Here is a 26142-nt window from a genome sequence, read left to right as displayed (position 1 = left end):
CAGGTTAGTAAAGCGATGAATATACACTTTATTATATTAATGGAATTGAGAATATTACAAATCAATCTTCATCATTAGTAAAGAAGCAAAACTGCTATACAAGGATTTCCCAGTGAAAAACTGGTAAGTATTTTTAAAGTCTGTGCGAATTACCGGAAGGGAATGAAGACAACATTGAAACCAACCATCAAGGTCTCCCAGAATCGTTTGTTTTTGTTGCAGCATCTATACAGAACGTTGAGGACCTTTTTGGTTCAGTGAACATTAAAAGTTCACAAGTGAATAAATGAATTCAACAAATGTTCTTAAAAAGGTCATTTTAATCATATAAAAAGAAGAGCTTTTCTTGAACATGGAAGGCATGGAAGCAGAGTACTATAAAGCTGCAGAGATATACAAAAAACAACATATATTTTAATCAAATTAAATTACGACCAAGTCTCAAATGGACTTCCTCCTCACGTTCGGACACATTAAATACCCGACAACAGTAAAAGATATTCAAGAAGCATCGATAAGATTGTTTGAGCTCCCCTCAAGACTACATGGATAATATATAAAAATGCTATAGCTGCAAACAGTTCAAATTCCCAACCACAATTTATTGATATGTATATCTAACAAATCGACAAATAAGTCACAAACTTCAAATCCCACAGCCTTTTACGATTCTTCAACTTAACTGAATGTCAAAATTCGTAAAGATTTCATGAAAATATTGTACATAATTTAATTTATTTTATGTTATTTAAACTTATGTTAATGACATAAAAATTATTGTTTTATTTCTATCTCACGTATTTAAAAAAGTCAAAATGATATTTATCTGCACCTTCTAAGTCAAAGACCCGATGCTATGGAGGATTTTGGGAAGGAGATATCATGAATTAAATAATTTAGCTTTACAAAAGCTTTTTTATGAAAAAAAAAAACATAAAAAAACTCAAGACATAAAGCTTTCTCAAAGTATAAAAGAAAAGCCACAGGCCAATAATTGTCAAAATGCAAGCAAATTGTGAAAAAAATATAAATTAAATTAAATTTGAGTTGTGTTGTGAAAAATTATTAAGATGTAAGTTATTTCTTTATAATTTATTTTAAATATTGTTTAAGAAATAACTACAGAGTTTGAAAAATAACTTCAGAGTTTGAAAAATAACTTCAAAGGAACAAAGTAACTAATTTTGTCACACTTACTTCAAATTTTCAAGGCGTTTCCCCGTCCAAAATGGACGAAATTTTGGAAAGACAGCGTTCCACTGAGGTGAAGGTGCAGGCCATGCAAGGAATACTGGAGGCATTCATGGCGAAGTCCGAAGTTTCGGTCAATTTGTTGGCGTCCAAAATTGGAAAAGACAATGCAGAGGAAGTGGATGAGGAACTGCAACTCGATGAAATTTTCCCACTTACCAACAAATTGAGGAAATGGAGGAAAAACTCCATCAAAATGGATTATTTAAAAAAAAATTGGTAAGTACCAAAATATATGAAATATTTGAATTTATAAGATATCAATAGATTCTATATTGATTTCCATGGCGAGAGAGGGGGGGTGGGGATCAACGGGATAAAACAGATTCTCACTATATGTAAGTGCATTTTTACAGATTCACTACTGGCGGAACATTCCTGGCTGGGCACAAATGCAAAAAAGAGCTTCATCCAATACAAGTTCCTATATAAAACTATAATGGAAGCGGTCCGAACAAGGTAAATAACAAATGTTATTTGGGTACACTTTATTTATTAATGGAATTGAGAATATTACAAATCAATCTTCATCATAGTAAAGCCGCAAAACTGCTATACTTTCTACCTCATGGAGAGTAGAAATTACGATGTAGCCCTGATACAGGATACCCTGTAGGAGGGAATATGAAGCAACTTTTGCTGTTCAAGTCAAATCTTGACAGACAAAATAGTAATCCAAGAACATGCATAGTAGCTAAGAAACAGTTAAATCTTTTTTTTCTAACAACTTACAGCAACATTGACCAGACAACGGTAAAATTAAAACGCAAAAGGCTTCCAACGGTCATCTTTTCATCCACATATATGCCGCACGATATTATAAAGATTACCAGCAGATATCACTAAAACTTTGGTAGATTTGCAAGTACGAATAAATATGACATTATTTTAGGTTGTATCTAAATTACATTCCGAAACGGAAATGTGGGTTTTTCAATAAATATTTTTTCACAGTAAAAAAAAGTGAAATTGTGGTAAGTTAGATAAAAGTGTGAACGTGCAACACAACTACACACACCAGGAGGTACACCCGTCATATGAGGACGGCAACGGAGTAGAAAATAAGTTGATAAGTATTTCATCATCAATAAAATCCTTCTTGAACTAGGTGGTAGCTATAAATTGGAAAAAGAATTCGTTGAACGAGTAGAGATCAGAGAGGGAGATGAGGTCCTGGTTACAACTCACATACTAAGTCAAGCGGCGAAAAACATTACTGCAAAGTTCGTTCCGAAGCGGGACGGCCCATATGTCGTTGTTGGTAAAGTCGGATCATCTTCTTTCCAAATTGCTAACAAAGATGACCTTATGCTTCCGGTTGGCACGTATCATGTGTCGGCCCTAACCAAGATAAATCAAGAGAAGACAGCTACTGCTGAGCCTATCCACCGATTGCGCAAAAGAGGACGCCCCAAAAAGCGCTACTAAATCTGTCACCTCGTCGAGACGAGTGAAGTTCCAGAGGGGGAGACTGTAGCAACTACATGTATATATTTATGAATATTATGGTTTAAACTTTAATTAATAAAACTAAATGAATTCTACTATTAAAATTAAGCCCTTCTGGCAATACTATTTTATTATCTAAATTTAAGTATCTGGCAATGCCTTAATAAGAAAACGAAATGTCAAAACCAAAAGCTCTTCCAGCATAAAAGCTCATAAAAAAATTTGTATAAATAGAGAGCTAAAACAACGAATGTCCGCATTCAATCATCTACTTTTGATCAGTACGGTCGAGTCACCTCCGCCTCTGCGGCGAAAGCTAAATAAAAACTTATTTTACCATAGTTAACAAAGTGAAATACCAATGAATTTCTTTTAATCACATGGAAAGGAATGCAGGTGCACCTCATCTCCCCTTTCTTGGAAGCAGAATTGAAAAAAAAGGGGAAGCGAGTAAAGTAATAAAGATTTGTGGGTCCCATTGAAAGGGGTAAGTCGTTGAATTTTTGTATATTATTGAAATAAAGAAAAACATTGGGATATAGTTAGGTATAAGGTCGATTAAAATCATTGCTTGTTCGGACACATTAAATACCCGACAACAGTAAAAGATACTCAAGAAGCATCGATAAGATTGTTTGAGCTCCCCTCAAGACTACATGGAGAATATATAAAAATGCTATAGCTGCAAACAGTTCAAATTCCCAACCACAATTTATTGATTTGTATATCTAAAAAATCGACAAATAAGTCACCAACTTCAATCCCACAGCCTTTTACGATTCTTCAACTTAACTGAATGTCAAAATTCGTAAAGATTTCATGAAAATATTTTACATAATTTAATTTATTTTATGTTATTTAAACTTATCTTAATAACATAAAAATTATTGTTTTATTCCTATCCCACGTATTTAAAAGAGTCTAAAGGATATTTATTGAACAGCTTCTTAGTCAAAGACCCGATGCTATGGATTTTGGGAAGGAGATATCATGAATTAAATAATTTAGCTTTACAAAAGCTTTTTTATGAAAAAAAAACATAAAAAAAACTCAAGACATAAAGCTTTCTCAAAGTATAAAAGAAAAGCCACAGGCCAATAATTGTCAAAATGCAAGCAAATTGTGAAAAAATATAAATAAAATTAAATTTGAGTTGTGAAAAATTATGAAGAGGTAAGTTATTTGTTTATAATTTATTTTAAATATTGTTTAAGAAATAACTACAGAGTTTGAAAAATAACTTCAGAGTTTGAAAAATAACTTCAAAGGAACAAAGTAACTAATTTTGTCACACTTACTTCAAATTTTCAAGGCGTTTCCCCGTCCAAAATGGACGAAATTTTGGAAAGACAGCGTTCCACTGAGGTGAAGGTGCAGGCCATGCAAGGAATACTGGAGGCATTCATGGCGAAGTCCGAAATTTCGGTCAATTTGTTGGCGTCCAAAATTGGAAAAGACAATGCAGAGGAAGTGGATGAGGAACTGCAACTCGATGAAATTTTCCCACTTACCAACAAATTGAGGAAATGGAGGAAAAACTCCATCAAAATGGATTATTTAAAAAAAAATTGGTAAGTACCAAAATATATGAAATATTTGAATTTATAAGATATCAATAGATTCTATATTGATTTCCATGGAGAGAGAGGGGGGGTGGGGATCAACGGGATAAAACAGATTCTCACTATATGTAAGTGCATTTTTACAGATGCACTACTGGCGGAACATTCCTGGCTGGGCACAAATGCAAAAAAGAGCTTCATCCAATACAAGTTCCTATATAAAACTATAATGGAAGCGGTCCGAACAAGGTAAATAACAAATGTTATTTGGGTACACTTTATTTATTAATGGAATTGAGAATATTACAATACAATCTTCATCATAGTAAAGCCGCAAAACTGCTATACTTTCTACCTCATGGAGAGTAGAAATTACGATGTAGCCCTGATACAGGAACCCTGTAGGAGGGAATATCAAGGAACTTCTGCTGTACAAGTCAAATCTTGGCAGCCAAAATAGTAACTTAAGAACATGCATAGTAGCTAAGAAACAGTTTAATCTGTCTCTTCTATAACTACTAACAGCAACATTGATCAGACTACGGTAAAATTGGAACGCGATAGGCTTGTCACAATGCAAGCCAATTGTAGTACCTAATTGTATGAGCAATAAACAAATATTAAAAGTTCACAAATAAATAAATAAATTCAACAAAATGCTGATGCTGCATTTTATGGGAATTCCTATTGAATATCGAAGTATTGTTGAATAGCAATACAGGCATTTTTATTGATAAAATTTTGTATAAAAGGAGAAGAACAAAATAAAAACTGACACTTCTTATTCTACAATACACGATTGCGTTTCACTTTAACAAGCAACTCGCTGGAGTTAAACCAATCTTGTAGTAATATAGACGCCCTAAAGAGCTACTCGCTTTTGGGTCAAGGTTTACACGGCTACTCGCCGGACCCGTCTAAATTACTAAGGAGTAAAAATCGAAATATATTCATCTAAACAGTTATCCAGCTACAGACTTTGCACTTCTACAATTCATACATACCTGGAAAGGAATGCAGGTGCACCTCATCTCCCCCTTCTTGGAAGCAGAATTGAAAAAAAGGGGAAGCGAGTAAAGTAATAAAGATTTGTGAGAAAGGGGTAAGTCTTGCGCAGTGGAAAATTCAAAAGATTCCGATACCACAATTACAAACAAATTGGTTTTAAAGAGTGATACATTTCACAATAAACAAACATTAAAAGTTCACAAGTAAATAAATAAATTAAACAAAATGTTTTAAAAAGGTCTTTTTAATCAACCTAAAAGAAGAGCATTCCTAGATATCGAAGGGATGGAAGTGGTAGTAAGATTGACACACAAATTTATACCACTCCTGAGGAAGGCCGACTTCAAGGTACGCATTGGTATCACCAGGTGCAAACTAAGGTTGATTGCCAACGATAGAGAACAGGTTACTAAAGCGATGAACATACACTTTATTATATTAATGGAATTGAGAATATTACAAATCAATCTTCATCATAGTAAAGCCGCAAAACTGCTATACAAGGATTTCCCAGTGAAAAACTGGTAAGTCTTTTTAAAGACTGTGCGAAAGGACCGAAAGTGAATGAAGACAACATTGAAACCAACCATCAAGGTCTCCCAGGAATCGTTTGTTTTTGTTGCAGCATCTATACAGAACGTTGAGCACCTTTTTAAGTGAACAAATTAATTCAACAAAATGTCTTAAAAAGGTCATTTTAATCAAATAAAAAGAAGAGCTTTTCTTGAACATGGAAGGCATAAAAGCAGAGTACTATAAAGCTGCAGAGATATACAAAAAACAACATATATTTTAATCAAATTAAATTACGACCAAGTCTCAAATGGACTTCCTCCTCACGTTCGGACACATTAAATACCCGACAACAGTAAAAGATATTCAAGAAGCATCGATAAGATTGTTTGAGCTCCCCTCAAGACTACATGGATAATATATAAAAATGCTATAGCTGCAAACAGTTCAAATTCCCAACCACAATTTATTGATATGTATATCTAACAAATCGACAAATAAGTCACAAACTTCAAATCCCACAGCCTTTTACGATTCTTCAACTTAACTGAATGTCAAAATTCGTAAAGATTTCATGAAAATATTGTACATAATTTAATTTATTTTATGTTATTTAAACTTATGTTAATAACATAAAAATTATTGTTTTATTCCTATCCCACGTATTTAAATAAGTCAAAATGATATTTTTTTTGCAGCTTCTAAGTCAAAGACCCGAAGCTATCAAATAATTTAGCTTTACAAAAGCTCTTTTAGGAAAATAACAAAAGCAACAGCAAAAGTGAAATCATCCAAGGTTAAAGCAAGACAAGAGATCGGAAACCTTTATAGGTTATCTGGATTGGCAGCCGACGAACAGATGATAAGATTCCTCGAGCAGGCAAAAATTTTGCAGCGAGACGCGAACTCTCCACAATCCACATATACACATTCACCATACTCGAGCGTCGCCCATCATATTTGTCTCTCATTTTTCTCAGATCTCTCAGTATTCTTTTGTGGCTGGTGGTGACAACAAGTTATTGTGCGCAGAAGTTATTATATTGTGAAAAAATATAAATTAAATTAAATTTGAGTTGTGTTGTGAAAAATTATTTAGAGGTAAGTTATTTGTTTATAATTTATTTTAAATATTGTTTAAGAAAGAACTTCAGAGTTTGAAAAAATAACTCTGAAGCTTGGAACAAAGTAACTAATTTTGTCACACTTACTTCAAATTTTCAAGGCGTTTCCCCGTTCAGCCAGAAAAGACAATGCAGAGGAAGTGGATGGGGAACTGCAACTCGATGAAATTTTCGCACTTACTAACAAAATGGAGGAAATGGAGGAAAAACTCCATTAAAATGGATTGTTAAAAAAAATTGGTAAGTACCAAAATATATGAAATATTTGAATTTATAAGATATCAATAGATTCTATATTGATTTCCTTGGGGAGAGAGGGGGGGTGGGGATCAACGGGATAAAACAGATTCTCACTATATGTAAGTGCATTTTTACAGATGCACTACTGGCGGAACATTCCTGGCTGGGCACAAATGCAAAAAAGAGCTTCATCCATCCATGGGGGAGTCAACGGAATGAAAACGATCCGCACTATATGCAAGTGCATTTTTACAGATGCACTACTGGCAGAACATTCTTGGCTGGGGACTAATGCCAAAAAAAGTTTCAGCCAATACAAATTCCTGTATAAAACTATATTGGAAGCGGTCCGATCAAGGTACCCCACTTATAGTGAAGCCGAGGGTGCTTCATTTTTTAAAGGCTTTTTGAAGCAAGCCCCATTTCGAATGGGAAAACCGTCCACGTAAGTTAAAAAATAAAATTATAATCAACATTTAAGTTAACATTTTTCTCTTTACAGAAATACCAGTTCCAACACCAGATCCTCTGCCTCTGACGGACAATCCACGACATAGGTTAAGCTATTGTTTTATTTTTAGTTTTAGTTTTAAATTCATTAAAATAATGTTTGACTAAACTTAAATTTCAGCGTTCTTATTTAAAATATTAAATTTTCAGCTGGGAAGAATCTTATGGTTTGCAGCATGTTGGTAAGCAAACATTTTATAGGTTTTTTAAAATCTGTAAATAACCGGTGAATAACATTTTACAGATTTTATAAAAAACTATAAATAAACGGTTATAAAAAAAAACGTTCAAGTAACGTTTATTACAGGTTTTATAAGAACCTGTACGAAGTTATTTACAGGTTTTATAAAAACTGTAGGTAAACGGTTATAAAAAAAACCGTCAAATAACGTTTATTATAGGTTTTATAGAAACCTATAGGTAAGCGGTTATAAAAAGAACCGTCAAATAACGTTTGTTATAGGTTTTACAAGAGCGTAAATTACAGGTTTTACAATAACCGTAGTAAAACGGTTATAAAAAAAAACCGTCAAATAACTCTGTACAGTTTTTTTTTTTAACTGTATAATAACGGTTTGTAAACGGTTATAAAATAGCCGTTAATGGTTTATTTTAAGTTCTTCTTTAACTAAAAATAAACAGTTATTTAATAACCGTAAAAATAAGGTTTTTTAAAACCCAGTATTTGTCCAAACCCCACTGACCATTTTCGGTTGTGGAGACGTTTCTGGAACGTCTTTAAGACGTTTATTTAACGAGTTTAGTAACTTATTAGTTAAATAACCAGAGTAAATATCCGGTTTATTTTCCGCTTTCTAACCACAAAATGTTATTTGGGAAGTTAATAAAATTAAATAAAGTATACATTCTGCAAATCTAGATCAAATTTCCTTAATCAGGAATTTGAAGGCGAAGGTTAGCAAAATAAATAAGCGGTTCGGCATGGGCACAACCTTTAGTGCAGCAATTGGCATATGACAGCAGACCTGCTAGAAACTAGCAAGAATGTGAACTTATTTTATTCGTATAAATAGAGATCAGTTTTTTCGAACTGCTTAAATGTGTTCTACAAGTGACAGTAAAAATATTGAAAGTTCTAGTGTTTGTTCGTATAATTTTTCAAAAGAAAATGAAGATTACCAAGAAAGTGACAATTCGGGATCCAGTCATCATCGAAAACGATTCGCAGATTCAATCGGAAAATAAAGAAGAAGTTCCGAATCGAGAGGAATAAGAAGAGTACGACGAAAGATTGATACCGAGTACTCAAGCAGTCGAGGAAGTAGTAGTGATGGAGAAGACGAAAAAGAAGAGGAAAGCAACGGAAGAAGTGAAGGAAGCGAAAAATTGAAATTAGATGTGGACGCAGAGATGAGGAAGGCAACAACTTGCAGTCAAGACATAATGACTCATATGCCTCTGTTGTCACTGCTCCAAATAATATGGACGAAAGAATTTCTGATCCATTCAATTACGATTATAGAGATTTTGACCTCACTCTCTTTGAAAGCCAAGATGTTCGAAGCCAAGAAAATTCTGTATATGTTGACGGAATCCCTTCTTTACGCAAGTTACAAAGGTACCCATTCCCATGGCCACACCACTGTTGGTACCTATCCAGATACCAATGCCCCAGACTAAACAATAACAACCTAATTAAGAAATCGTAGACTAAACAAAGGATAAGCAAAACAGCATCTCCTTTCAACATAAACTTAATCCAAAACAATTTAAACACAAATACAAAGACAATCAATTCGGCACCGTATAGACCAGTGCCAATAATTTTTGAAAATAAAAAAATTAATAGCAGCATATGGGTGGTGGGAAAATTTAGGATAAATGGTATATGAAAGGGGAAAAATAAATTGCCCACAAAAAAATTGGGGGAAAGGGGGTGGGTGGGCGAAAAAGTGGGGTGGGTGTCAAAAATCATGGTTTTTTACGATTTCTGTCTAAACTAGACGTCCTATCGAAAAAAGTCAAATGCAAAAGTTGTAGGTAGTATAAATGTCTACAACTTTTACTCAAACAATTTTTTTCTATAACCTCAAAAATATTGAAAAAAATGCAAAAATACGATTTTTTGATTTTTTATTTTTATCTTTTACAAAAATGGTGGGATGTTAACAAAACTTGGTTAAAAACTACTTTGTTATGTTTTCTATGTATTAAAAATGTTTTTTGAGCAAAAAGTGAATTTTTGGATTTTTGACGAATTTAATTTGAAAAAATAGCCTATTTTTCAATCAAAAAAGTTACCGAAAAAATTTTTGATTTTTGAAAAGTTTGAAATGAAATTATTTAGATTAAAACCTATTATTTCAGATTGTGTGGAAAAAATATAATTTTGTTTTAGAAAATATTGAGAAAAATTGAAAAAAAACAAAAAAAAACATTTTTAAGATCGATTTTTCCGTAAATGACAGTAATATTGGCGAGAAATAATTTTCCATAGAAACTAAATTATACTTTTCTAATGGTATTTGACCTTCTTAATTTGAATCTAGCATTAGAATAGCTCTAACGTGAAAAGTTTTTGAGATATTGAATTTTGAACGTCCAAAACACTATTTTTGTGATGTTTTGCATGGTAATATCTCAAAATCGTGACGTGATAGAATTTTTCTGACTTCGGATTCGAGCTCAGCGCACAAAAAACCATTAGAAAAATATACTTTGATTTCTATAAAAAAAAACTCTTTGACTAGTGAATTTGAACAAGACATGCGATTTTTTCTTCCCTGTTCGAATTCACTAGTCAAAAAGTTTTTTTTATAAAAATCAAAGTATATTTTTCTAATGGTTTTTTGTGCGCTGAGCTCGAATCCGAAGTCAGAAAAATTCTATCACGTCACGTTTTTGAGATATTACCATGCAAAACATCACAAAAATAGTGTTTTGGACGTTCAAAATTCAATATCTCAAAAACTTTTCACGTTAGAGCTATTCTAATGCTAGATTCAAATTAAGAAGGTCAAATACCATTAGAAAAGTATAATTTAGTTTCTATGGAAAATTATTTCTCGCCAATATTACTGTCATTTACGGAAAAATCGATCTTAAAAATGTTTTTTTTGTTTTTTTCAATTTTTCTCAATATTTTCTAAAACAAAATTATATTTTTTCCACACAATCTGAAATAATAGGTTTTAATCTAAATAATTTCATTTCAAACTTTTCAAAAATCAAAAATTTTTTCGGTAACTTTTTTGATTGAAAAATAGGCTATTTTTTCAAATTAAATTCGTCAAAAATCCAAAAATTCACTTTTTGCTCAAAAAACATTTTTAATACATAGAAAACATAACAAAGTAGTTTTTAACCAAGTTTTGTTAACATCCCACCATTTTTGTAAAAGATAAAAATAAAAAATCAAAAAATCGTATTTTTGCATTTTTTTCAATATTTTTGAGGTTATAGAAAAAAATTGTTTGAGTAAAAGTTGTAGACATTTATACTACCTACAACTTTTGCATTTGACTTTTTTCGATAGGACGTCTAGTTTAGACAGAAATCGTAAAAAACCATGATTTTTGACACCCACCCCACTTTTTCGCCCACCCACCCCCTTTCCCCCAATTTTTTTGTGGGCAATTTATTTTTCCCCTTTCATATACCATTTATCCTAAATTTTCCCACCACCCTTATGCTGCTAATAATTTGTTCAACTTTTGCCCTCTGAAAACCGGATTGGCACTGGTCTAGTAGGTTAAGTTATGAAATGTATTTTAGTTTTAAGTCAGTTCTAATCTTACAGTGAATAAAGAAAGATCGCATTGATCTCATTCCTAAAATTAAAAGTTGTGTTTGCGTTTTCATTTTGCCTCCACGTTAGGAGAAGATAAATTTATATTTTTTTAAGATCCTGGAGGATCTCGAACTTAACCCGCACGGAAAGTTGTCATTGTCCAAAAGAAAGACTTATCCAGCTGTTCTCTAAAGAATTTAGTGACCATCCTCTTAAACAGCGAGTGGTCCACGATGTACATACTTGGAACCCAATATAACTCTGGAGACTTCCAATTGGATTACGGAACAATTTGTCGAAAATTTAGAGGAGCCATCCTCATCATCGCGCACCATGGAAACCACATACACGTCATCCACGACTGCACCTACTCCAACAATTCCTGCAGATATTCTTTCTTCCAGTGCCACGAAAATAAAATTACTCGAAGATTCGCTCGTCGAGTTATTCCAAGTTGGAAATACACGCTACAGCACTGGGTCAATCTGTCAATCTATTTGCAAAAAGACTTAAGGCAAATCCTATACTTAAACATCAACCAGAAAACATGGATTCCAAGTCGTGAAGTTAAATGTGTACGATTTTTCCAAGATTTGCAAGAAGCCGAAGACGGAATGGTGGAAGGAAGCCAATTATCGCTCGACATTCATCACACATTCTCCGTTGGATCCCAACTATCAATTGGTGATGAAATTGGTGGTGTCTGCGACGAACAATATAAACAAGATTCCGAGAGTAAAAAAAGAGGAAAGGGAGACAAATTGATTGATTATTTAAAACAACATCCTACAGCTGATACGCATCACATTTTAAATACATCGATGTGGTTATCATCGGAATTCAGGTTTTGGGATATAAATTCGACTTTAGTTAAAAATTGTTGATAATTATATAAAAAATTTAACGTTTCAAGAATTATATATATATTTAAAATCTATAGAACCACAAAATTTAATTTTGAATGCTCCAATTGGCAATTTATATGAATATTATTAATCTATAAGTGAATCAATTGAAATTTTCAATTTTCAATGAAGATAACATTTATGAATTTTTAAAAGATCTTTATAATATTATTAACAAAGAAATACCTAAAAAAAATACTATTTTTATATTATCACCTACTAATGCTGGTAAAAATTTTCACTCAGGCATCAAGACTTCGTTTCGTGCGTATGAGCAGATTGGCATATCATGGCATCCGATTGAAACCAATTTTTGCTTCAAGAAGAGTTACCTAGACAAGGAATAATTCGTCCAAGCAATTTTAATACGGAGCTCTCACATATGAGTAGTTCGTAAAACCTAATTTAAAAAATTATTGAATTACTTAAAGAAACGAATGCAAGAGAATTCTATTTTTAAAAAAATGTTTGAAGACTTAAACTGTTCATGGGATAATTACACCCGAATGTTATCTATTCTGGACACACTGAAATAAAACATTTTAAATAGAAAATAAAAAACCTAACGGAATTACTAAACTGCAGAAAAAAAATATTTTACAAATTCCTCAAGTGTTAATATCTCAAACATTAATGAGTATTTTGTGTGACGATGTATACGTTGGATTCATTCAGACGATATTATTTTGATGTCAATGATATTTTTCTAACTCGAGTTTGTCCATGTTTTTCATATTTGTATGTAAGATAAAATTTTTTTTTTTTCATTTTTGAAAATAAGCAAAAGCTCTTCCATGTTATATCTGTTTGTTGCTTAAGTTTTTGTAAATCAATAAAAAATAATGTAGTACAATTCTATTCATTTCTATCTAACATCTGAGATGTAAAGTTATGGTTTTGCAGACGAGAAAGTTTACCAATTTGAAATCATTTACATAATAAAATTATTATTAGAATAAATAAATTGCTTCCTAAACTATAACTTAAAAATAATTTATGTTTTTTGTTTTCTTATTTTATCTTAACTTAAATCTATTACTCACGATCCACAGGAACTATACATTGATGAGATTTTGAACATGTGTAGTAGTCAGTTAGGTTGTTTTTAGTCATCGTACCAGGCCTTCATATTCCTTAGGAAAAAAAAAAAAAAATATAGACATTATAAAGGAATATAAAGAAAATCGAAAAAATGTTGCTATACCTTTTGTAGGCCTCTTTTATGATATGCGAATCCTTTGAAAAATTTGTTCAATCTTATTATGATTCGCTTAGAAACCACATTGGAAATTTTTTCTACGGGTGCACTGTGAGGCGAATGTTGTAGTCTTTTTATCGCAACACTATGACAGGAGTGTTTATCAAAACTTTAGACTTGACTCAATCGTTTGACTTGGATGTCATAATTATGATTGTAACTTTATTTCCTTTTCCTTTTTTGGTTCCATTCACAATCATCGATCATCTTATCAATTTTTTTCATAGAAAGGAACGGAACATTTCGAACTCAAGAAAATATATAATTTTATACTCGTCTATGTTTGGTTTTTTTTTTTTTTTTAAATATGAATGAGCATATTAAATTTTGTGTTTAATGTTTTACGTCTAATAACACTGTAAAAAAAAAAAAGAAAAATTTAAGTGAAAACTTTTAATTTTGCAAAAAAGCCATTGACCTTAAAAATATTGATTTCAATGATAAAATCAAACTTAATTTTTTTTTTATTCCAATCCAATTCTGAAATGACAGTCAAGCACCCAATAGGGACATGTTGCAAATCAACATTGTGTTGTGAAGCACGTCGGAGCTGCATGATGTAGCCCATAAAGAGATTTTAAAGTCAATAATGGCTCCAAAAAAATGCCGGCGGAGAAAAAAATGCGTTCTAAAACAGTACTTATTCTACAATACTTATTTTTCAGAACAGCGGTTTTGAAATAATGATTGGGAGAATATTCTCAGAATATCCAGCGCCACGTCATTGCCGGGCAATCTTCAAAAACAAAGATAACTGGACAAAGTTTTAACTTTAAAAACTAACTTGAAAAATCACAGACGAAAATCTGAGTTTACAATAATTTCAATAAGAAATGGTTTTGAAATTTAACATTGAACAACAACAACCCCGTCAAGAAGCCAAGAAACAGATTCAGTACGCCCAAACAATATTTATGAGAAATGCTGGGACAGAAAATGTAGAGGTGAATTTAGCTATTAATTTGGCGATTAAGTTTCAATCAAACGTACTCAGTTTGTTGATGGCAGAAAGCTGGCAATGGTTTTTTTTAATGTTTTCTGGCTTCAAATTTTTTTTACTAAGCCATTCTTCGGTCAATTTGAGAAATTTTTACAGTTTTAAATAGAGGTGTATTTGTTATTTTTTTAAATACATATTTTCTTTTTATATCCAAACACCAAATATGGTGTACATAAGACTGATTCAAAAAATTCTTTTGTTCAAAGCATTGTTGAAAATATTGTTGGAAATGACGAAAAAAAAAAATACTGTAAAAGTTTCAGCCTTTAATGTTAACATTTAGTACCGCCGCATCGCAAATTTCTATTTCCCATACGATTTGTATGGAAAAGATTGTGTATTTGTGTTTAGAACTTTGTATCTTTTTAATGGGTCATCAAAAAGGCTAGATTTAATCATTTTCTTGTATAAAATTGAACGCTCTACAAAATTGCATTTATGAAATTAAAAAAAAACGGACGCGAAAAATTAATTAAAATAATTTTTAGTTGAAAGAATGAATAATTCGAATTTATTGAAGAAATCAAAAATGGTAGTATTATAGGGGTTTGAGAGTTATATAAAAGGATCTGTGAAACCAAAACACAACATAGAATACAAAAATTCGAAAATCTTGTCAAATTTTTTGAAAAACCTAATAATTTCGTCAAAAAATCGGAAAAAAATGAGAAAAAATTACTTTTTATATTTTAAAGTTGAATAACTTTGAAACGCGGGGGTAAATCAAAAAAAATTAAGAGCTTTTTTGTAGAGCGGACAATTTTATAAAAGAAAATGATTTTGTCAACCACAAATACACAAATACACAATCTTTCCCATACAAATCGTATAGGAAATAGAAATTTGCGATGCGGCGGGCGGTACTAAATGTTATCATTAAGGGCTGAAACTTTTACAGTATTTTTTTTTCGTCATTTCCAACAATATTTTCAACAATGCTTTGAACAAAAAAAAATTTTTTTTTTTTTGAATCAGTCTAGTGTACATTTTTTAAATTAAATCTCAAAGCTGAACATTTGTTCCACGTTTTTTTTTTTTTAGGATTCGGAGACCGTTTTAAGTTACACTTTTAGTTTTGAAATTTTTTTGCTCGAGAAAGAAATTTCAATTTATTGGGACAATCGAAGAAATGAAAAACTAATTTTCTCAGTTATACAGGGTGTCCCAAAAGATAACGTCGAAACGAAAACGGTAGATAGGCTATGTGGTGACAGTTATCAGAAAAATAATAAAAAAAATCGCAGCCATATATTTTGGGAGTTATGGGCATTTGAAAAAAAGTCGAAAAAATGGTCACCCTGTGACGGTTTTTCATGTGCCGTGACTACAAATCTTAATTTTTCTCATTTTTTTCTTTTGTTGCGGAACCTTGAATAACCCTGCTATCAAATGCATTCAAAAATTTTAACTCAGCTGCATCAGTTTTAATGAAAATATTACTTTTTTACCCAACTTAGTACTAAAAAATTTTACATGACTCTAATTCAATGAACAGTAGTGTAAAAAAAAAATGCACTACGATGTTTCGGCAAGTTGCCTTAAAAGTTTGTGTGTTCAATTCTCTTTTCAAAATGGTATAACATTGTTGGGAATATTTCATAAATAACCGAGATAAAATTTTTTTTCTTAACAAATCCGACTTTTTTTTAGGTAATTTTTCCATATTATTTAAGTTTTTGTATTCTAAAAGGTTCTGAAAGGGTACAAAACTTGAATAATTTGGAAAAATTACCTAAAAAAAAGTCGGATTTCATTTTAGTGCGCCACATATTCTGTTCATCTCTTCTACATTTTTAGCGATTTTATTTGACATATTTTACCACCGCGTTTTTCTTTGCTACAAGCGAACTTGCATTCTGTTCAACCAGTAAAACATAAAGCCATATAGGCTAGCTAATTTTAAAAATGTGTCTTTTTTTAAAAGCTTAGGAACATTCGTTTTATATGAAATCGGTGCTAATAACATACTTTACTTTAAAATTCATACACAAAAGTCCAATATAATAACAATTTATTAGCAAATACTATATTTGGACACATCACTTGATAACTAGCTAAATTTTCACAATCGATCCGTTAAAACAGACTCAGACCCGATCTGTGAAACTGTGAAGTGATAAAAATATTATCATTTCAATTTTCACAACGTTTTTTTCATTTTATCACTTCACAGGCAACCCTTTACGAAATATTTATTGTTTTCAATTTTAAAGTTCAAGTGACCTCAACTCCAAATTTATAAAGCGTTTCGCCCAGGTACGACAGTGGGCTCATCTAACTGATGAGCCCACTGTCGTACCTGGGCGAAACGCTTTATAAATTTGGAGTTGAGGTCACTTGAACTTTAAAATTGAATTATATTCAATCGCTCCACTTAAAATAGAAATAATTTAAATAATTTTTATTATTTTTGTTATTTTTTTCTTCGTTATTTATTGTTTTCGAAAAAAAAGCAAAATTTGCTTATAAATATGAATTTAATTCATATTTATAATTTTTAGAAACATTTTATCCCATTTTATTTCGCTTCATACAACCAAACACCCGATTACCAGAAATAGCCGACCATCACAATATCAGTGTCTTTTTTCTGTTTCATTTGCAAAATACAAAAAACTCAAAAGAATCTACCTTTAATTTTCAATAGATATGTACCTAATATTTTCAATAGAACGTGCTTTAAAAGAATTTAATGAATAATTTTAAATGACATTTTTGGTTAAAGGTTTTCTTTCATGAAAAATAAATGCAGTTTTTCGATGAGAATAGATACACTAATAAAACAAGTTTGGAACAAGATTCTTTCATGAAATTGATAATAATTATGTAAAATACAGTAAAACCCGGATAAGTGCCTCTCGCTTAAGTGCCTAACCCGCATAAGTGCCTTTGTTTTTTAGAACCAAAATTTTAAGGATTTTTTCATATAAAACTCATCTTTTAAGTACCTTTCGCTTAACTGCTTTTCCTGCTTAACTACCTTCTATTTAAAATACTTATGATTGAATTTACTTGCAGGAAATTCTTTTAAGTACACATTTGAAACAAGTTTCAGCAGTAAGAAAAACTTCATTTGCTAAAGCGCTTTAAGATTCAAAAATTCTACTAAAAGTAGAAACTAACTAGTTAGTTATTTTAAACTTTCAAAGTTATTTTGTTTGTGAAGATTCTGTTTTTTATAATCAATCATGTTTTTTTTTTATTTTTAAGTAAATATAGAGATAAGTGCCTATGAGCACTTAAGCGGGTCCTTGTAAGTAACTTACCCGCTTTAGTGCCTCACAAAACCGGGCATTTAAGGTGAGGTACTTATCCGGGTTTTACTGTAAATGGAAAAATACGAACCATTTTATGCTTGATGATATTGGTCGCCATTTTTTTTTTTTCTTCTTGAATCTGAATAGATTTCTTTTATTTTTTGTCTTAATCGTCAAGTCTTTGGATTTTATATTTAAATTAGAATCTAAAACACCAAAAAGAGAAAAATTTAATTATTTTAGCAATAAAATACAAAATGGTTTATATAAAAAGAAATGCTCACCCATTTTTGCTTTTTATTTTTTTTTTATTTTGTGAATCAAATGGACTTTTTTTCATTTATTATTTTAATATTTATTTATTTGCAATGAAATATTTCACATGTTTAAATAAATTAAATGTAAATCTTTGAACTGTGTCTAATTTAATTGATTTATTTTTTTACATTTTATTTTAAATGCCGGGTGTTTTCAATTTTTGTTGATCCAGGTGCGTTGACGAATATTTTGAAAATGAATGCCATATGCCAATGTGCAGGCTGGAGGCAGGCAGGTATATGGCTGACATCGAAAATCGAATAATGGCGGAATATGATTTCTTTTTAATGCTGAATTTGTTTGCTGATTTCATAATAGAGGTTCTACATGAGCCACATCAACAAGTTATTAGTTAAGGGTTGCATGTGCGGATTTACATAGTGAGGTATAGAATATCTATATTGGCCACTGATCTCTATAAAAGACTTGGAAAGGAAATTAATATAAAAATATTTGAAGCAATTTGAAGAACCTTGCAGATTAAGAATATCCCGACAAACAATTTTGGTTCTATAAAACTTTACAGATGCAACTGTTGCTTCTGTAAAGCATTATAGAAGAAAATTGTTAGTAGGGATGTATAAATATCAATAGTTCTGATTTTAACATTTTTAATGGGTTGAAAAGATTATTCACATAAGTATAGGGTAGAGTTGCTTTATTCCGGCCCCTCTCCAGTAGCCGGCCACCTTTCAGAAAAATCGTTATAACTAGTGATTTCGTAGGATTTACTCCAAATTTTTTTCTCTTATGCTGTTTTTTTAAATGTCTCTACTAAAATTGTAATATTCTTATTAATCTTGTTATTCAGTTTTCTTAGAAAAAATAACTTTTTGTGAAGTGATCCAATCGGATACGGTTTTTTTTTTTTAATTTTACTGCCGTAATTAGTGTTTTGTGGAAACCATTTCAGAGCTCTAATGCTTTGAAATGTTGTTTTTCTTACTAAATATATATTATTCTTCAAATAAAATAGGTTTTAAATAGGAAAAAGATGTGAATTTTGGTAATTTTAAGGGGGGCCGGAGATAAAACACAAAAAAAAATGCTTTGAAATTTAAGATTTTTCCTGTATTCGGCCCCCTTTTAATGATGAAAGTTTAAAAAGTGGGGAAAAATAAATACATTTTAAAATCATTTGATGTTATAACTTATTAACAATCAAAATTGTTTCTTAATTCTTAAAACACAAACATTTAAATAAAAAACATTCAATTTATTTAAGCTTGTCATAATAAAGTCAGTGGCCGGAAATGAGATACAAGATGGCCGAAAATAGGAAACAAAGGCCGGATTTAGGAGAATCGGACTTTTTTTTATACAAAAACTTAAATAAAATATTTTTGGGAACTATTATTATAAGTTTTTTTTTAACCATACCGAAAAATTAATAAATAAAGTACGTTTTATTTCAAGAATTATTCGAAAATGTTGATATTTGACGTTTCTGTGGTTATTTTATGAAAAAGAATCCTTAAGGGGCCGGCTACTAGCAACTCTACCCTATTCATACCATAACAATTTTTTTTAACAATTATGAGCGCTAGATGGTGCTAACTTGCCTATCTTTTTGACATTCCTTTTCATTTCAACAGCAGTATAAATCTGTAACTACAATAATAGCTACTTTTTGCAAAAAGTGGGAAATTTACAAAAGTAAAACATTTTCTTTATTTCTTGCAGTTTTTCCTCTAAATACAAGAAAGAAAGAAAAATTTTTATTTTTGTAAATTTCTCACTTTTCGCAAAAATTGCAAAAAAAAATTAAAATAAAAAAAAACAAGTTTTCAGCATCTTTGTTTTATATTTTGTGGTTGATAAAAGAGTTTCAAATTTCGTCACTTTTCACTTTTTGCAAAAAGTGGACGGTGCAGTCATACCTTAAAAGTACCTAATTATAAAATACCTAGATAAAACCTTTTTGGTGATTTTACATTAGTGGCGTTTTATTATGATCCATATAGTTTATGGTTACATAATAAAACAATCTGAATCAATATGGATGCAGATTTGTATATCCATCTCTTTTTCGCTCATATTTGTTTAATATGCAATACATATCCACCCATCTCTTATTTTTCTACCTACCGACAGCCAAAAGCCATCTGTTGACCGGAATAGGAATTAAATTTTGGTTTGGATAGAAATATTGCATTATGTTTTAGTTTTACGTGTAAAATTGATCCAGATCCAGTTGCATAATAAAAAAAACGGCTATTGATCTGCATAAGCAGATTTGAGCAGTGGATAAACAAAAGAACGATTTCTGAATGGAAATCCATCGAAACAATTTATTTAGAAATTGCAAAAAGAACTGTAACAAAAAGCTGCGTTTTATCAATGATCCAGGATTATAAAAGAAAACGATCGGGACAATATCGAAGTAGATACCTATATTCGTGTTTTTTTCGCTCATATTTGTTTGTTCTCCTCCAACTCATGCTCCATCTCTTTATTTTTCTCTCTACCGACAAACAAAAGCCATCTGTTGACCAGAACTCATTTTTGGTTCAAGAAAAATGATCCCGTTACTCGTGTCGTTTCTTCAAAACTGACACGTGTCATTTTACAAAACTGGCACTTGTCATTTTTCAAAAGTGGCACTTGTCATTTTTCAAAAGTGATTCTCGTAATTTTGTTTTCAATAGTTATGGCTTATGGGTGTCATTTTTCAATAGTGGTAGGTAAGTAGGTTCAAAAGTGATGCACGTCATCTTTTTAGAAGTGACGCACGTCATTTTTCCAAAGTGGCGCACGCGTCGTTTTTCAAAAGTGACGCGCTTAATTTTTAAATGCTACTTTCGTCATTTTTCAAAAGGGGAGGAATGACTTGAGGCAGTTTATTTTATCGATCAATTTCGTATTGAAATCGACAGTTTTGACAGAAATAGTATTAAATCTGTTTTTGAAGTGAAAACTTCTTTAGTATCGTAGTGATTTGAAACAAGATGAAACGAAAACGCGACACGACTTCAACTTGTTATAACTTTTTTGTTTTAATAGATAGATAAATGAAATTTGTACTGTAGATAGGTAATTAAATAAACTATAAATGTACAAAATTTCAATTAATTTCATATTCAAAATTCTGAGATAACGGTAAAAAGATCTTTTTCTACACACGTTATATCTTTTGATCTAGTGCACATACAAACTTGATTTAACTTTAATACGCATGCTGATAACATAACCTTTTATTTGATATATAACACATAACGGTACGTGCTCTACAAGTTACACAATCTTAAATTGAAAAAATTGAAAAATAATTCAAAACACCTGTGGAGATCTGTTGTAGAAAGATCTCCATTGTAGAAAGTACCGTTATCTAAGTTTGAAATTTCGACATGGTTGGCTTTAAGAAATTCTTACTTTTTTTGCAGGCATCGCATCGTAGGAATACGATTGAAGCGTCTTATAAAAGGTGAAATAATATGCTTTCAGATTTTTTATTGGTGTCATTTAAAAAAAAGGATTTAATGGTGTTAGAAGAGAAAAAAGATAGATTTTTTTGCTTTTTTGATGAAAACAGATTGGGTTCAAAAATTCTAGCTCCTTTTGTAGATGTTGTATGATGTTGTATAGACAAGCCATATAAATATTTTGAACTGAAACATAAGCTTTCAGATGATTTAAAATTCATTATAATTTGTCATAACAAAAATGGATTTAAAGGTGATAAGAGACAAAAAAGTTATGATTTTTTAAGGTTTCACTTCTACCACGTGTGCATTGCACACATGATTTTTTTTTTTTTTTTACTTTGTTTCCCTAATTTAGACTTTGAAATCGATTACTTCGAAAATATTTAATTAAAATAAATCGATTAAGATCCCCCGCATATTACAGACTTTTTATCGGGCGATAGTTTAGTCGGGTTGTAGTATGCGCACTTTCATACATTTCCGTACTGATTAAGAGGCCGAATAAACTGTCGGCCGATAGAAAGTTTATAGTGTGCTGGAGCTTTTAAGAATTAGAATTAAGCGTACAATTCGACCTTTTGAAAAGGGCATAAGTCCTGCTTAAGAGTTGTTTTATTATTTGTTTTTAGTTTTAAGTATTTTTTTTAGAATAGTACCCCTCCCGCCTAAAAGGAGGAAATAGACCCCTTTCCCATTCCTTAGTAATCGTACTTGTGCCTATTTTTTCTTTTTTAAGAACCAATAATGATAAACTATCTATTATACTATTATTTTTAACCCTCTGTAGGGACACCTCTTTTTTGTAACTTGATAGGCACACGGGTGCGAAATTGGTTTGCTCTTTTTCATGTCACTAGAACTTTTTTCAGTCTCAATATTTTATGGGGAATCATGCATGAAATTGATGTAGAATTTTCCGAGGAATTCGAATATTGTACTCACAGTTCCAAAAAAATATATTTTCACCAGTATAAAAAGACTTTTTTGCGACCACTTTTTTGAAAAAACCTTATTTTTTTATTTTTGTCTTGCCAAATTTGCACCCGTGTGCCGACAGAGGGTTAATACTTGACGAAGAAGATTTAAAAGAGTCCATAATAATAATACTCCTATGAGCTCAAGGAATACTTACAAGGTATATATTATAAAGCTTTTAATTGTCAGCCTGGCTCCAGTCCAGGATACTTCATACAAAAAGTTGGAAATAAGAGACGATGCCCAAGAGGTCGTAATTTATATATTTTTTTTTATTATTCCTACATTTATATTTGAATTTAAAATATAAGCTTTAATGTAAAATCTTTAAATATTAATTGAAAAAAAAAAACTTAAAATATAAATCACAATAATTATACTAAAACTTACAACTACATGAACAGGGTGAATCGCTTTAAAAAAAACTTAAAAACTAAATTTTTTAAAATAACTAATTTTTATGTTTATTTTTTTCAAAGCATTAAATTTAAAAATAAATACAAAAACTATAATTTTATTAGTTTTTGATTCTTTACTACGTCAATTTTATGCGAAACATCTTTTTTTAAGCTAAAAAAAAACACCTTAAATATAAATCTAAATTATTTTAAATTTTAATTAAAAATTTCTGCACTACATTAAATCTATAAAAATGGAAAATATTAAATATTTACATTATCTAATTAAAAAAAAATTAATAATTAATTATTTTAAAAATAAAAATCATCATCATTTCGCATGTGGTCTTCTTTTCTATCCAAGTTCAGCATTACTATTGCTATAGTACATCAATGTCATTCGCTTCAGCATGGCAAGGTCATTCTTAGCTTCTTTCTTCCTTTGATCCTGCTGACGTCCGCTGTTGCTAGCCCCTGCTGCTGATGATGATGGTGTCATCCTCCTCTCGATCGGGTCGTCTCTTTAAAATATTCAAGTCATTAACATTCTCTAAAAAGCAATTATGTCCTGACAGTGTCTTCACGGTTTCCACGTCTTTCTTCAGTTCTTCAATGTCTCGCTTCAGTTTGGCTCTGCGGTTTTGGAACCAAGTAATGACCTACATCATATTGTTGGATGTAAAAATTCAACAAAAACAAAATCGTTACCATCTTTTAAGTTAATTTTGGGTTATTATATGCCAGCGATTAATATTTTATACTCACCTGGGCATTGGAGAGTCCCAAGGATGAGGCAATCTCATCTCGATCGGCTGGTGACAAGTACTTTTGATAGAGGAATCGCTTTTCGAGCTCAAAAATCTGATGATTTGTAAAGGCTGTACGAGATTTTCGTTTCTTCTTCGGTTGTGGTCTGCTGGCAAAGAGATCCAAATGCCTTTGATCTGCGTCAAAAAAAGGGAAGAAATAAATTTCAGAAATAGTCATCAATCATCATTTATATGCAATATAAAAGCACAAAGCAAAAGGATATATTTGTTTTGAGTTGATTAAAATTATTATCATTAAAAGTCTTCTTCAATCATCCCAATATTCCCATCACATCACAGAGATCACATCAAAGGTGCTAATTGTATTGTTGGTGGTATTCTTTTTTTTATGACATCGAAATGCAGATGAAGAAGACGACCTCCAAGTTGGATGAGAGTTCGAAAACTGAAAACAAGTTAACAGGATTTTTAAGAGAATTTTAATGCCTCTCGTTTTAATTTGCCTTTTTGGTGGTGGACCAGAGTGTAAATCAAATCAATCAAAAGGTGCCGCATCACAATCGACAGGCTAAGATCAAAAGAGTTTTAATTGCTTTTCAATGGAACCAAAAAAAGAATGCGGATTTGTGTTTGTATTTATTTTTATTTTATTTTTTTTTTTTTGGTTTTGGTTTTCGAATTGAGTGATCGATGGGAAGATGAGTTGTTTTGTTTGATGGATAAAAAGGAGTTGTTGCTAAAAGTAAATTATTTTTGACATCAAAGTTTCAAAGGCTTTTTTCGAGGTGAGAAGGACGTGGAAGGTTGATATGATATTTAGTGATTTTTATTTTAATGAACTTCACTTAAAGCCTTTTTGTAAAGTTTTTGATCGGGTTTTTTTTTAAGTAAATAAGCGCGAGAATCCCTGCTTTTGTTGAAAAATATAAGAAAAATTTTGATTTTTCAATGTATCAGTGCATGATTTTTATGTGTAGGTAATGAAGTTTTGCCTCAGGTTGTGGATTGATTCAAAATTTGTGTAAATTAGTTTAAAAAAAATTACAATGCAAAAATTCTTTGCATAGGTACTTACCTTATCTTATGAGATAAGATTTCGACGCTTAATTCTATTCAAAAAAGGTTTTTTGTCTACTCTAGGGCTGGTATTTTACAAGCTCTCATATATTAAGGCTTAAGGGATTCATAAATCTTTTTACCTCATAACTTTGGACTGAGTGAGAGCTTCTTATTTCGGCATAACAGTTATGACCTTAAAAACGGATTTCGAAAACCTAGTGCAAATAGAATTATATGTGCCTATGATTATGAAAGTGGACTAAGTCACTTTTTGCATTGGTTGAAGAAAAACTTACATAATAATTTTCTTATAACGATTTAATTATATTTCTTTTATGAAATCACTAGAGGAGCAATAAAGAAGTCTATTTGCTGCAATTTCGCTTTCAAATCAACTTTACCCCTTAAATAATAATTATTTTTAGGCTAAATTTGATGCCATTTTTAGGAGTGACTTAGTCCACTTTCATAATTAAGGGCACATATGTAAGTTAACAGCTTCGGTCTTTTTGGTTGATTTTGGGGATCTCTTTTCGAGGTTTTTGCGAAATTAGAAGTTACAGAAATCATCATCATATAATTAAACGGCGAGCATAGTTTTTGTGGTACAAATTACCGGGCCCCCAAAAACCGAAGGGGCATAAATTATACACGGAACGAAAGAGAATGACGCGTAGATGTGCAGAATCACATTTTTTTTTACTTTTTATTAACCGAAATAACGAAATTAAACAAATTAAAATTCGATACAAAATAAAAAAAAAAAAACAAAAACAAAACAAAAACAACTGGAATTCTATTGGAAAATTTCCAATCGACTGGAATGAAATGTCATTCATGACTGAATGAATGAATGAAAGCATTCAGCGAAAATCAAAAAACATTAAGGTGGGTTCACATTGGTGCGTTGTTTTAAGATCGCACGTAAACTATGGTTAACTTTCATTGTTTTAGTTATCTAAGTTTAGAAAGTAAGATGTTTGTTTTATTACCATGAATTTTTTTGTTAAAATCGAATTCTATTAAAATCAAGTCTATTACTTTTGTAAACACTTTTGATACCAATGAAATCTATTTTCGTCCTTTTCTCTCTTGAAAGAACATAAGAATTTGTCAGCAATTACATGAAGCCTCAAGAGGCGCGACTCTTTTTAAACATAATGAGTGCAAAAGAGAAAAAAGATGAAAGAAAAAATTATCCGACCGGAGAGTCGTGGGTCGTGAGTCCGAGACTCTTTTTTGACGTTTCTTTTTCCACTTTTTCTTTTTTCAACATTCCCTCACATTTCTTTTTGCTTTTTGGTGCAATACAACAACAACAAATTTTAATTCAAAAGATAAATGTCAAATTTGAGTCCTTGACTCAAGA

The 26142-nt window shown here is 31.1% G+C and overlaps 2 long non-coding RNA genes across 2 annotated transcripts; both read right to left on the bottom strand.

The window, feature by feature from the left end:
- Positions 1 to 12614: 12614 nt before the first annotated feature.
- On the bottom strand, positions 12615 to 18441 carry LOC129916640 (uncharacterized). The gene is made up of 4 exons (XR_008772520.1): positions 18113 to 18441; positions 17917 to 18034; positions 13518 to 13927; positions 12615 to 13446 (listed from the first exon to the last, which is right to left on the bottom strand). It is a non-coding gene; the product is annotated as an uncharacterized LOC129916640 (long non-coding RNA).
- Positions 18442 to 23279: 4838 nt separating this feature from the next.
- Positions 23280 to 25340, bottom strand: LOC129916641 (uncharacterized). The gene is made up of 5 exons (XR_008772521.1): positions 25070 to 25340; positions 24790 to 24988; positions 23710 to 23888; positions 23518 to 23603; positions 23280 to 23465 (listed from the first exon to the last, which is right to left on the bottom strand). It is a non-coding gene; the product is annotated as an uncharacterized LOC129916641 (long non-coding RNA).
- Positions 25341 to 26142: the final 802 nt, after the last annotated feature.

This window comes from Episyrphus balteatus, chromosome 3 (assembly GCF_945859705.1).
Source record: "Episyrphus balteatus chromosome 3, idEpiBalt1.1, whole genome shotgun sequence".
Taxonomy (NCBI): Eukaryota; Metazoa; Arthropoda; class Insecta; order Diptera; family Syrphidae; genus Episyrphus; species Episyrphus balteatus.
Note: the sequence above shows the minus strand (reverse complement) of the source record. Positions and strands in the feature narration are given on the sequence as shown.